Source organism: Chinchilla lanigera, unplaced genomic scaffold (genome assembly GCF_000276665.1).
Source record: "Chinchilla lanigera isolate Chin_1 unplaced genomic scaffold, ChiLan1.0 scaffold00007, whole genome shotgun sequence".
Lineage (NCBI taxonomy): Eukaryota > Metazoa > Chordata > Mammalia > Rodentia > Chinchillidae > Chinchilla > Chinchilla lanigera.
The window spans coordinates 25,318,369-25,332,979 of NW_004955408.1; the positions used below are offsets into that span (position 1 = coordinate 25,318,369).

At 48.4% G+C, this 14,611-nt stretch overlaps 1 pseudogene; it reads left to right on the forward strand.

Moving 5' to 3' along the window:
* LOC102025325 overlaps positions 1-14,611 on the forward strand; it is a 97,487-nt pseudogene that overhangs the window by 48,257 nt on the left and 34,619 nt on the right.

The window sequence follows — 14,611 nt, forward strand, 5'->3', positions numbered from 1 at the left end:
AAGGAAGGAAGGAAGGAAGGAAGGAAGGACAGAGAAGGGAAGAAAAGGGAAGGGAAGGGAAGAGAAAGGAAAGAAAGGAAGGAAGGAGGAAGGAGGGAGAAAGAAAGGAAAGGGAGGAGTGAGGGAGGAAGAGAGGGACGGAGAGAAGCAAGGAAGGGAGTAAGAGAGGAGAGGAAGTGAGTGGGACAAAGAGTTTGTTGGGCTTAGGGCCCCATCAGGCACATTTGGACACGGAATTCTGGTCCTTTCCATAACTTCCCTGCTGTGCAGACACTGAGGCAGAGGCTCAGAGAAAGGAGGTGACGTGGTCAGACCACATAGCCAGAAAGAGGTTGGACCCCAGATCACAGGTTTTCTGACCTGTCCTCAGCCTGGCCTGCAGGACTTTTCTCCCTGCCACTTCCTCCTGTCAGCCTTCGCTGCAGTGGGGCCCTCAGTATCTGTGGGGCTGTGGATGCCTTTGGCCCTGTCCACCCACCCTAAGCAGATTTCCCACCCTCACTCATATGACTCAGGCACACCGAGGACACTGCACAACAACCCCAGCTGTCTCCCGTGTACTGTGGGAAGTGCCTCTGTGTCCTCTCAGTCAGCCCTGTCTGTTGTCAAGCGCACGGCAAGGAGCGAACGCCAGAGTTCAAGCCCAGCTGCAGCTGACAGGGTGAGGTGGAAAGGGACCAGGGATGGCTGGGGCTCAGGAGGTTGGGACAGGCAGAAAGGAGCTTCAAAGGACTAGAGAAAAAGAGCAGAGAGGAAGAGCAGATCCCAGAGGGTCAGCCTCCCTCAGTGGGAGCTGGTCTGCCCTTGGCCACAGCTCAGCCCTGAGAGCTACAGAGAGGTGGGTGTGGTTCAGATGAGAACCCGAGGTTGTTTTTATTATTATTACTTTTTTTTATAGTAGTGGTGGTTGAACCCGGAGCCTTCACACTGAACTACATGTCCAGCTCCCCTTTGCATTTAGGTAAATGTAGGGTCTCACTAAATCACTAAGTTGCAAGGGTGGGCTCACACTTATGATCCTCCTGCCCACAGCCCCCAGACTGCTGCGGTTATAGGATTCACAGGTAGGAAAATGGAAGGTTCGGAGGCAAAAGCACTCAGGCAAAGAAGCAGAGCTGTCTCTGCCAACCTCGTATCTCCAGGGCCTAGTTCAGTGTGAGGCGCATCCTCGGTGACTGGCACATGCTTGCTGTCTTAGTTCTTTTCTTTGTTGCTGGGACAAAATAGCCAAGAGCTGCAACTTAAAGGAGGAGAGGTTTATTCTAACTCATAGTTTGTAGAGGTTTTAGTCCATCTTTAGCCGGCCCCGAGACAGGATGGCGTGGCTCAGGGGCATAGCAGAGGACAGCTGCTCATGGTATGGCATCCAGGAAGGAGAACCAGTCAAAAGAGGAGCTGGGGAGGGAGATAACCAGTGACCCGCCCACCTCTTCTGACCAGATGCCACCTCCTCACAGCAAATCAGCTTTAAGACCCCGTAATCCAATTACCATCCAAAAACTACCCCTACGAGCCCCTGAGGCTCATGGGGACATCAAGATAGGAACCATAACCCTTGCTGAACTAACTGTGGAACTGGGCTGAGTCAGGCTCCCACATCCAGAGCAGGCCGCGGTTGCCGCATTAGGGAGCAAGTTGGTCATTCTGAGACTAGTTCTGGTGGATGCAAGTGGATCGTGCAAGTTACGTTTCTTCCAGGAAGCTCAACAGGCCCTCTGCCGGCTTCCCTCCCACACTCTGCTATCAGTCTGGGGCTCCCCTGCTGCTCCTGGAGAGCAGGAACTGTGTTGGCATCTTCTGACTCTCTGACCCCAAAAGTAAGGAGCAGGGAACAGTTAGGTCCCAGGATATTTTAATCCTGGCTCTCTGCAAAAGGACAGCAAACCACATGGCCCTGGATGCAGGATTGGAAGGATTTCTTCTTTTGGAGTGGAAGTACTGGGGAACTTCCTCAGCCAAGCTCTCTCTGGGCTTCCTTGGCACCTGGAGGTTCATCTCCCGCTTTGGAGGGCCCAGTGTGGTTTTGGGTATTCTCATTTTGCTAGTGATAGGCTAAACAGAGTCCAGGTTATAGAACGCCCTTCTAGATCTTGTCGTGGTCCAGGAGCATCCATATTTGTAATATCCCAAGGGAAAGTTATTGGGATTCTAGTGAGTTAATTCCAATCTACCACTTCCAGTGCAATCCATGGTGCAAATAAAGACACAAATATATAGGTGGGAGTCAAGAGGGTCCTAGGTCCAGCATGAAAGATAGCTAACTGGAACAAAGGCCTCGACCCTGGCCGAACCCAGGTTTTATTAATTTTTTATTAATTCATGAAGAGGAGAATACCTCAGGGATGAGTAACTGTGGTTGTGGCTGGAATAACGTGAGTGCTGTGAGCTGGGCTAGGTAAGAGGCCTGAAATCACCTCTGCAATATGGACAGATGGACAGACAGACAGATAGATAGACATGCAGAAAGAGTAATCTGCATAACACCATTTGAGGTAGTATCTAATGTTTGGGGTCAGTACTTCAGCTTTAATATGAAATTTTTTATGCCCTGAGATATCATGGCCTCTTTCGAGGCTCAATCCCAGCCAACAGCATGGCTACACACAGCCTTGCTCACACGTGTTACTTGGGAGCGCTAGGCGGGGCATCACTGCCCTGTCGCCTTGTTTCAAAGACCACACATCAGCACCTGGGCTGGACCCATTTGCATTGCTTAAAGCCAGTTGAGGGGATAAGGAAAAGTCCTGGTCAGCTCTGTACATATCAGTTCATGGAAATAGGGCCAGGTTTAGCCAAAATGGAGACAACTGCTCTTCCTTCAAGGAGCATTGTCCAGGGGTTCCTCTACACCAGATCAGAGAGTTACCACTTCCGAAAGACCAGAGGATAGGCTCAGCCTGGACAGCGGCATGTGGAGGCCATGTCCACATGGTCCAGGCCACTGGTGTGGCCCGGGGAGGGCCTAGAAAAGGGCTCAGAGATGTGAACTCCACAGCTGTATTTCTCAAACCATGAAGGGATACCTTTCCCCCACAATCCTCCTCTTCTCTCCTGTCTGTTCATCTATGCCTTGAAGATCCTCCAAGGTCCTCTCTGCTCTTCCCCAATCATAAACACCCCGAAAGAACTGATGAGGCTAGAGCCCTCCTGGGGTGAGAGTGAAGAAAGTCGAGTGGCCCTGTCAGTGCAGGATCCAGAGAGAGGCGGTACAATGACACTGAGTCTCCTGAGTGCAGCTTCTCAGCACTATTTGCAAAGATGCTAGAAAGGACAGAGAGGAACCACCCTCAGCCTGCAGAGAGGAGGGGCAGGAGCCACTGCCTAAAACCTAGAGGTTACTGGGATCCAAGGCTCCCTGGCTTGGATGTCTCGCCCTTTCTTCCTCCTGCCTGGTGGGCCACCCAGTGGGAAGCTCAAGGACATGTACATTGTGGCCTTGAGCAGCGTGGGGAGGGGCGAGACAGCCAAGCCAGGGAGTTCATTAGTAGCCAAGGAAAAGGAGAGGGGTGCGACACTCAGATCCTCATGGTTTTTGCTTGACACAGATGGATAAGAATAAACCCAAGTGAAGAAACTGTTTTTGACAATAATAAAGTTAATTGTTTTTAGTAATAATAATAAAAAACTATCCAAGTTTAAGAAGATGCCCCAGAAAGTTTTGGAAGGTTGTATCATATGTCAGACAGCTGAGAAGAACCTAGAGGGGCCTTTGAGAATGTAAATGTAAGTCTCTAGAGCAAACACAAGCCACCTACCTGTCACCAGAGAAACCCATTCACTGTCAAGATGCTGTCAAATTTTCATTCATTTGCATATCCTAATCTAGGGTCTGGACCGCCAGCTTCATGAGACAAGGTGAAGATAATTAATGCAATCCACTGCCATTGTTTTCAAGCTTAATATTCTGCCTAGAACCTTCGAAAAGAAATGTAATTGCATTTCAACCACAATGTGGAAGAAAGAGGCTAAAGACAAAAGCTCTACCCCAGAGACTCGCCAGAGGGTGGGAAAGAGACCTGGAGTGCAAAGGCTTCTAAGACCAAACATCAGCAAAATGTATCTTTTATTTTTAAAGGGTGAGATAAATCATCATATGGGGCCCAACTAAGGCATCAATGATCTCTCCTTCATGTGGCAGGGTTAAGACTCACAAGCTTGGAGTTCATTCATTCAACAAATCCTTGCTGAGCACCTATTGTGTGCTAGGCACTGAATACATCAGGGCACAAAACAGGCAGAACTCCCTGCCCTAGAGGAGCTTTTGCTCTTGGGGACAATCCTTTTCCCTCTTCCTTGCACTGCACTGGAGTAGTATGGGAGCCCCCCTCCATCCTTCTGGTCATTGCTGCTTGGGCCAGGAGGGGACCTTGGATCCAATTCAAAAACTGAGGCCAGACAATCCATTTCAGAGCTCAGGCACTGAGTTAAAAATCTCAGCTTCCCTGCCTACAAGCTGGGTGATGCTAGGCAAGCCACCTAATCACTCTAAGCATCTATTTCCTCATCAATTTTCCTCGTAAATGAGAAAAACAAAGCTTGCCTTGTAGGCTTGCTTAGAGAATGAAGTGAGAACCCCCAATAATAAAGACCTTAAGAGAATGGTCAGACACAATCCGTCTGTGTGAGTTTGCCAATGGGCAGGAAACACTGCTTCTGGGCAGGCAAAGCCTGGATTCGTTGGCAGGGCCTGCGGGGCCTATGAAGCTAGGGAAGAAGGCCGCCATTTTGGGGCAGTGAATCAGAGACCCTGACAAGCAAAAAGCTCATCAGAGAAATAGTGCAGAAGGACCAGGAGAGGCAGACAGGATGGAGCAACCATCACTGTGTCTGGTTTCCTACTGGACTCTCGGTGGCCCTTGGTCTCCATGGTGTCTCCCAGCTTCCCACTAACCTCAGTTATTTTGATTGTGTTTTCTGCACCTTAGAAGCAAGTAAGCTCTGACCAAGCCACGGTATCCTGAAAACCTTATTCCAGAGTGTGATCTAATGAGGAAAATGAAAAACTGTTTACAGCAAATACAGGCCAGAAGAGAACAAACGTGCTTCCTGTGCCCGGCTTCCCCTCACGAACTGGGCCTGTCTTCAACCTCCCAGGCCTTGGAGGAGGAAGAGGAAGGAGGTGTTTGGGAAGGAGGAGAAAGGCCAAAGTACCTCAGGAAGGAGGACCCGCAGGCTCTCTCTGCAACTCTCTGCCAGGCCTGAGGGAAGTTGTCCAGAACTCATTAGCAGGTCCCCAGGGCTGCTTCCTGCAATTCTTCCAGGCAGACAGGTCACTCAGAGGGGCAGAAGACATCTGCTGTTTCTTCCCCTGGTGGAGATAGAGGCCTCATCCAGCAAAGGGGAAGAAGGGTAGAGACAGCCCAGATGAGCCCCCTCTGTCCCACTTCCTGGAAGGAGGGCTGAGCACAGTTGTGCTCCGCATGGCCCCTCAGGGTGGCATTGGCACTGCCTGACAGCCTGAATAGTGCCCAGGCTTAGAGAAAGCAGGAGAACGCAGGGAGCAGGGCAAGGGCCTGCAGATGCCAGGGTTGGATGAGTGGCAGCAAGAGATGCTGGGTGCCAGGCGGAGGCTGGGGGGGGACAACAGACATGGCACGGAATAGACAACAGTCTTACATTGCTATGTCTTAATCACTTTCCCAGCACTGGGATAAAATTTGCAACACCCACAACTTAAAGGAGGGGAGGTTTATTTGACTAGCAGTTTCCAGTGGGCTCTGTCCAAAGTCAGCTTGCTCCAGTGCAGAAAGAGCATGTTGGAAGGGCCTGGTGGCGGACAGCTGCTCACCCATTTCAACCAGGAAGCAGGCAGAAGGGAGGAGCCGGGACATGAAAACACCTGTCCAGGTCACACATGCAGGGTCCCACCTCGCCCCAGCCCCTCTTCCAACAGCATGTTCAGCTGTGGAACTCATCCAGGGATGAATCCGCCTGAGGAGCACAGCATCCCTATAGTCCAGTCACCCTTCACACACGTGAGGCTCTGGGGGCACCATGTAAAGTGGCTGGGAGCAGCCACAGATCATCGGCGGGGTCGGTGGGATGGCGAGGTCTGGCCTGCATTCTGGGAAGATTGTGCTGAGAGCAGCATGACACTCTGAGCAATGATAAGGTGTGGTTAGGTTGTGAGGCTGAGGGCATGGGGTCATACAGGGGTTCCTGTGAGGCTCTGGTGATAGGGCTGTTGGCCTAGAACTCTGCTGGTTTCCTGGCCAGCCATGTGCCTGATGCCAGCCATAGAACTGAGGGCTGGGCCTGCAGGTGGAGCGGTGCTAAACATGTGGGGAAACAGAACAGAGATAGGGACAGATTCACATGCAGGCCAGGGTATTTATTCATTCAACAAACACTCTACTCCCTGCATATCTAGGCTAAGCCCAGAGCAGACACTTCAAGGCCTCCAAAGGTTAGGACCAGGCCCCTGTGCCTCCTGACCAGGCTCCTAACCCCCTGTCCTCTTTTTCCTTCTCTCGTTTATAAACTTTTAGGTTTTTTCCAGTATACAAGTACTTATCACATGAGCTTCCTGTGGGTGCCACAGCAAATTACAAAAAGTCGGTGGCTCAAAGAGACAAGAACTGATTCTCTTGCGTCTTTCAAACATGGCTCCAGACGGCTGCCAGCCCACACTCTGCAGGCTCTGGAGACAACCCCCACCCGCATCTCTCCTAGCTTCTTGGGTTGCTGAGAAGCCTTGGCCTTCCTCTGTTTGCCCACACTTTGCTCCCTCTCTGCCCCCACAGTCACCGTGCTATCTCCCGAGTGCTCCCCTGGGTGACTCTGTGTCTCTTATCTGCGTAAGGACACTAGTCATATTGGATTAGGGCCCACAGTCATCAAGAGTGACTTCATTTTAACTTGATTAAGTCTTAAAGGATAACAACTTCCAAGTAAGATTGCATTCACAGGTAGCAGGAATAAGGATTTCAGTGTATTTTGGGGGGATAAATTTTGACCCATTACACTCATAGAGAAAAATCATAGAACACTCACGTAATAAAACTTGCCTCACTTAGAGATAACTCCTTTAACATTTTGAGATGTCTCTTTCTAGATGTTCTTTTATCTATATAAAAATACATTTTTTTTAATTTTAAAGAGAATGAAAAAATAACAACAACAAGGACAAAAACAGAACAACACAAAAATAGTAAAAATGATACAGGGCTTCAAAATAAAATGATAGGAATTAACAGTGGTTGTTATATTACACATTGTTATCTTCAACGAAGTTGCTCAGATTACCAGATGTAAGAATGCAGATTGATGAAACCATTAAAGAGAATAAAAAATAATAAAAAACCTTAGAAAGTATACAGAGCTCCACTAAATACGTTGTCTTTGTAAAACTTCAGTTACTGTGTGCTTATCATGGGAACCTACTTATCTCACTGATGACATATGGTTCCTGTTCTGTTTCCTCACCTTGGCTTAGAACTTGCTTTTATACCTGGGAGATGCTACAGTGATATGGTAATATGTAGCTACCATGTGTTTGGTTATCACTGGAAGGGTCAGGTCCTTGCGTATATGTCGTGTTAATGGAAATCTCATCATGACTCTGTGAGGTCAAAATTATTGGCCCACTTTACAGATGAAAAAATAGACTCAAAGGAGTTAGGTGCCTGCCACAGGTCACACACCCACTCATTAGCACACTCAGGATCTGTACCCTTGCCTGTCTTCAGTCGAAAGTGCTTCTTTCTTAATACTCAAAGCTGTCTGCTCCAGTGGGTGTTTCTAGGTAGGGATGCTTCTAAGTAAGAGTCACCCTGGCAGGTCTTGATGGGTGCGCATGTGGGAGAATGTGCCAGGTGGAAAGGCAGGTGAGGGGCTTCTAGGGGGAGGGTACCATGGGAGCAAGATTGCCAAATAGCAGAGTAGCTATCTGCTGGAGAGCAGCACAGCGCCTGAGGCAGGGAGTGGCCAAGGAGAGGTCGGTTGGGTCCAGCGGGAGTCTGTGATCATTTTCCGGAGAGCAATAGGGAGCCTTGGAAGCGTCAGCCGGGAGAGAGCTTGTGTTCTGGACTGTTCCTTTAGGATGCAGGGTGGAGAGTGGGCGGGAGAAACTGCCTAGGATAGAGCAATCAGGGAGAAAGGGAGGCAAGTTGGCCGGTTGTTTGAGGAGAAGCAGGGCGAGGGAAGCAGAACAAGGCCTGGAAGACCTACAGCTGTTCTCCTCATCTTTGGAAACAGGGCTAGGAGCCTGGGGTGAGTCCACATCAGCCTGAGCCAGCAGCTGCCTGGGGGCATCCACTGCCATCCATCCTCTTTCTTGGCAGGAGACCTCCCAGGTGGCATCCAGCTGGTCTCAGACTGACTGGAAGCTGGCTGCACACCACAGGAAGGCACAGAGGAAAGCGGTGCAGTCCCTGTACTGTAAACACAGGAGGGAACACTTAGGGACTGACAGAGAGATGCCCTCCAGAGGCTGGGAGAGGGGCACCTGGCCAGGACTCCTGCTCAGAAAGGTCTGACAGCTGAGGATGGAGAAAACAAGCCCCTCTCTGGGTGGGGAAGCACAGGTTGCTGCTTGGGGTGTACCCAAGCAAGCCCAGACCTGCCCCTACACAGTGGGCCTGCCCCAAACTTCCGAGCCCTGAGCAGTGTCCTGTCTACAACAAAGAGTTGCCCTCATCCACCCCAGGGACATGGGATCACACACACACACACACACACATACACACAAACACACACACACACATGCTCATGTTATGGTCCATCCTTTGGAGGGCACTTGGGTCCTCTGGGTGGACCCTGGGGGTAGAAGGAGAGAATTCTGGGGTCCTAGGTACCTGCAGAGAGGAGAGCTGTGGCTTTAGGTTTCTGGCTTGGGCTGAATGAAGTGAGGTTCTGCTCCTGGGTTGGGGAATGTGAGAATAGGGGAGAGGGCTTTGAGGTGGGGAGAAGTTGGTTTAAGCAGGTGACCTTGAGGAGCTTGTGGGCAGAGGGGATTGAGGGGTAGCTCCCCAGCTTAGCTATAGCCCAGACAGGACCCCAGCTGCTGACACTCACTGCCCCAGAGAAACAAGGGCTGCCTTCCACACTCCTAGGCTGGGTGAGGCTTCTCTTCTCAGGCTGCCAAGGTCATTAGCGCTTGAAGTATCAGGGGATGGTCAGCCCTGTCTCCTCTGGTCCCTCCCATGGCCTGCCCTGCCCTCTGAATGGTCTCTGTGGGGCTGGGCCTTCCAAGAAGAGGAAAAAACAAGATGTTAGTCAGCTTCAAGGTCAGCGCAGATTTCTAAGGAGTGTCTGGAGGTGGAAGAAGAGGCAAAGGCATCCAAAACCTGGATAGGCCAGAGCATAAAGGACTCTAGAACAGGCACCGGAAGGGAGCTACACTAACTGGTTGACAGGTTGACTGATTGTGATAAAATACATATAACATAAAATTGCTCTTTTAATCATGTTAAAGTGTGAGGGGTGGGCCAGGGATATAGCTCAGCTGCACAGCACCAGCCTGGCAAGCACAAGGTCCTGAGTTTGATTCCTGGTACCAAAAAAAAAAAAGTATGAGGGACATTAAGTAAACATGCAAGCTCCACTATTTAGTTCCAGATCTTTTTAATCACCCCAAATGGAAACCCCATATACCTACCATGTGGCAGGCACTGTGCTAAGGCTTTACCCTCCTTAGCACAATTAACACTTTTCATGAGAGGAGTCCATTTTACAGATGAGGAGAATGAGGCTCAGGAAAGAACATCAACGTTCTTGATGTTCATCAATGCACACAACCATGCAGACACAAAGTGGCCAAAGCATCAAAGTATATCTAACTCCAAAGCTACCATGTCTGAGAGGGGCAACTGGAGGATGCTGAGATTGGAGTGAGTTAATCAGCTGTCACTATGACAAAATGCCAGAGATAATCAATTAATGAAGCAAAAAATTTGATTCATGATTTCAGAGGTTTCAGTCCATGGTACACTGGCCCAGTTGCTTGGGTCTGTGGTGATGCAGTACAATACGGTAGGAGTGTATGCTGGAGGCAGATATTTTCCCCAAGGCATCTCAGAAGCAAAGAGAGAAAGAAGAGGGGCCAGGTTCTCAACATCTTAACATACTTGGGGTGTATAGGACATACCCCGAGTGGCTTACCTTTCTCCTATCAGGCCCCACCTCTTAAAGGATCCACCACTTCCCAATAGCACCACAGCCTGGGCCTTTTGGGGGCACATATCCAAACCATAGTATGGAAGATATTGTAAGGTAGGGCAATGAATTCTGCTGTTCAATCAGGGTACACCTGGATTGATTCTTACACAAGCCACAGAAGGGAGGAGTGAACTTAGTAATGAATTTTAACAAGTTGGGCGATTGTTCAGATGCCCAGGGGCACCTATACTGGAGACAGGGTTCAGCTAAGGGAGCCAAGGAAACATGGCACTGTACTCAGGCTTTTAACCTATTCAGAATAAGCCCAATGGAGCACTGAAGGTAGGGACCAGAGTCTTGTCCCTGGGGGACAGTGCTGGTCCCACCTAAGAAAAAGACCAGGTCCTGGACAATCAGGAACCAGGAATACACACTGGCCAAGGGAGTGCAGTGGAGACCCCGTGTCCTTGAGGTCCTACATGACAGGCTAAGGGAGCTACTTCAAGGTTTCTGGGAGGCAGGGCCTGACTCCAGGTCCCAAACTGTTCTAATCCGGACTGGAATTGAAGCAGGAAGTGCTCATGGCCCTCAGACTTGCATCTCCAGTGGCCTCTGAAAGACTCTTAGACTTTGTTGGTGTGAAGTCCTCAGGCAATGCCTATCCAGCAGGAAGACAGAAAAGCCCTCACCTTCTCTTTTCTTCTCGTGTGTGCTTGCGAGCATGTCGGATACAAGAGTGGGCTTTTCTTAGACATCCAGTTTTGCCACCTGTCATTTTTCTTCCTACTCAGATATGTCATGGAAATCATCCCAAGTCATTTTACACATCATCCTTTGCATAGATGGCACACATTCTACTGTGTGGCTGCTTCTTCATTCATGTAACCCAGTGGTTCTCATGGGGCAATACCTGGAGACACGTTGATTGTCACAACTTGAGGGACAGGATGCTCGTGGCATCTAGTGAGTAGAGGTCAGGGATGCTGTGAAACACCCCACGGTTTACAGGCAGCCCCTCATGACAAAGGTCAAAAGTGTGACACTGAGAAACTGTGGCCCCTGCTGATGAGCATTTAGCCCACCTCCGAGGCTTCCTCGGTCTGCCGTGCTGCTACCATCTTTCTGACATAGAGTCAACTCTTCTTACTCACAAATTCCTCACTGGCGAATTCCCCTGCTTGATGAGACTCACTGGTGACCCGGAAGTGTGGCTCTCGGTTGCTCTCCAGGATGTGCACAGACCTGCAAGCTTTGAGTCACTGTAGGCGACCTTCCTAGCTGCTGTCAAGGCATTGCTCTGCGGTCTTATCTCGCTCTCTACTGTAAGCAAGTGACCTTTAGCAGTTTGTTTAATACCGTGTTTGTGCTTCCGTTGGTGATGTTGTTGTTTATGCTAAGCCCTGTCTATTCTTTAGCACAAGAAGGCTGCAATGTGCCTTCCCCCAAAAATAAAAGTTTGGTGTTAATGATTCAACACAGTCTACCAAGTAAGCTGTTTTTAAGCACAAATGCACATACAACAAGGTTATGTATCCATTGGTTGGTGAACATGTGACCAGAGGCTCACAATACCCTAACCATGTGTTTCCCCCAGGAGCAAGGCTTAGGATGTGTTAATTCAGTGTTCACAGTGACTTTATAGTATATAAGTACTGCAAATTATGAGACCCAACTGCATAGCCTGCTTGTCTTCCATGTGAGCCTGAAGTGGGGTGGTCCTTTTGAGTTTGGATATTTTTAAACAAACACCCAGCAACCACACCCATTACACTTGCACACATAGGGTATCGGAGTGCCAGGTCCCCATGCATGCCAGCATGAAGTGTGGTTCATTTTTTGCATCTTTTCTAGCTACTGACATTAAAAAAAAAAAACAACTTTCTATTGATAACTTCTTCAGTTCCAAAAGAATTCACATGGAAAGGAAAAGCCATTACAAAGCTGAAATGTATCCGAACCGGGCCAGACCCATTCACAAAAAAGCCATTATAAAATAAAACCACTCCGGTTATATGACATAAAGAGGAACCTCCAGAGCTGACTATTACTCAGCGGTGTAATACTTTTCAGCTTTGCATTACAAAGCTGCTGCATTTTTTAAATGTGTGCATTTGGAGCTGGGGTGTGGCTCAGGGTAGAGCACTTATCTAGCATGCAGGAGGCCTTGGGTACCACCCTTAGCACTACACACACATACACACACACACACACACACACACACAGTGGGGAAATATTTATTTTATTAAATTCATACTATTTTTGCAGTGCTAGGGACAGAAGCCAGATCCTGCTGCATGCTAGGCAAGCACTCTACACTGAGCTATACCCCTAGCTCAATATCCCAACACATTTAAGCCTTGATTACAAAATTAACCAAATAAATCCTTCACACAGCTATTATATCAAATTCTCACAGGTACTTCGCCTTAAAAAGTTGACAGTGACATAATACTAAAACTGATAAGCAGATTCACCAAACAAAATGAACCAGTGATAAAATTATCATCAACCGAGGATTTATCTCTTTATTACCTCTATTCTAATTTTTTATTGTATCCATATCTCATTCATTTACTATCTCTTGTCATTTCTTGTTTCTTCCTGGGGCTACGGTTTTACTTATCCCACCAAAGGAGTGAGGTTTTCTTTTTTTTTGTTTTGTTTTGTTTTTTGGTTTTTGGTTTTTTTTTTCCGGTACCGGGAACCGAACTCACGACCTTGCGCTTGCCAGGCAAGCGCTTTGCTGCTGAGCTAAATCCCCAGCCCCGGAGTGAGGTTTTCTTCTCAGGTTGGCTGAGCTGGCAGATACCAGCCAAGGGTAGGTGATTTGGGACCTTGATATGTGAGTCCTGAGTGTATCTTTTCAGCCCTTACGTCACAAGGACATTCTATCCATTACATTCAGAAGTTGTCTGTTACTGCCCAAGGCAAACCTGATTCATTTGGGTCTTTTCACTTTTCACTGCCTTGGTCCCCCCCACCGCACACACACACAAGGAACTCTTGTTGACATTACCTCATCTCTATGAAATAGACTGATAGAAGTCTTCTTCTCAATCACTTGTTCTGAATGCTTCATCAGCACAGCACGCTTGGTCATCACACTGCTGAGTAATAGTCTACTCTGGAGGTTCCTCTTTATGTTATACAACCGGAGTGGTTTTATTTCATAATGGCTTTTTTGTGAATGGGTCTGGCACGGTTCGCATACATTTCAGGCATCTGGCTATCAAAATTGCAGTCTCTTCCTTATCTACCAGGAAGTCTTATGGTATCGACACCAACCCAAAGTGTCATCCTTCAAGGAGTTTCACAGTGCCCTGCCGTGGGGACAAGTCATATTTCATCGAGCCAGTGCTTTGTCGATTGACATCTAGTTGCTTAAAGTCTTTCACCACTAGGCTTATGCTGCCGTGGATATTCTCCTACATGCACTTTTGCACATCCATCGAATTATTTCTAAGAGTGGAACTTTCTGGGTCTCATCTTAAAACCATTGCCAACAATAAAAAAGATCACATTCTCATGAAAATTTGATTTCTGACTGTGAGTGACAGGTGGCGTAATCTGGCAGCCCAGGCCCATTCTTGCAAGATAATGAGCTGGCTGTGGCCCCTTCCCTCTAGAAGCTATTTCCTGGAGAGCCTTGTTTGGCTCTTTTTCATCTTTGCAAAACCTATGTGGCTTTTGTAGATTTTAAATTGTAAACCCTGGTTGTGCAAGCCCTGGAGCCTATTGATCTGAGCAGTGTAAAATGACTGATTGAAGCCATCTGACTGAAGTTTTCACCTACATTTATTAAGTGATCAGTGCAACGGAGCCCATCCTTGCACTTTCATTAGCCATTGGTGCATCTTATTTTGTGACTGGCCTGCTCATGCTCTTTGCTCTGATTTTCTACCAGCCTGTCCATAAAGACTTTTATTCTTTTAAAGTTAAAAGAGGAAGAGGAAGAAAAGCTTCCCTGCCTTAAATTAGCCTGGCTTGAACAGCAGAAAAATAGCAGCTGCCTTATGCACACCCAGGAGGTTTCTGAAGTTGCATGAGCCAATTTGAGGGGCAGAGGCTGACAGGTGGGCAGCCTGACGCTCCATAGGCTATACCTGGATAAGGCATGGGCCGGAAAAGGAATGCAGGCTGAGGCAGAATCTTGCAAAAATGCTATTTTGGGTCAATCTCCAATCCTTTGATGTGAGCACTATTTTACAGCCTATGGAGGGTTCTGCAGGCAAAGAACACTGGACTGGGAATCAAATAGATCTAGGTTTCAATCCTTGTTCTGCTACCCCTTAGCTGTGTACCGGCGGGTAAATCATTTCCTCTCTCTCAGAATTTTCCTCCTCCTCCATGCTGCTTCAAGGTTTTCCAAAGCCCAGCAAGTATTTGCAAGCATGTACCCAAAAGAGAGATGGAGATGTAGCTCAGTGGGAGGGGAAGGGAGAGAGAGAAAGAGAGAGAGGGAGAGAGAGAGAGAGAGAGAGAGAGAGAGAGAGAGAGAGAGAGAGAGAGAGAG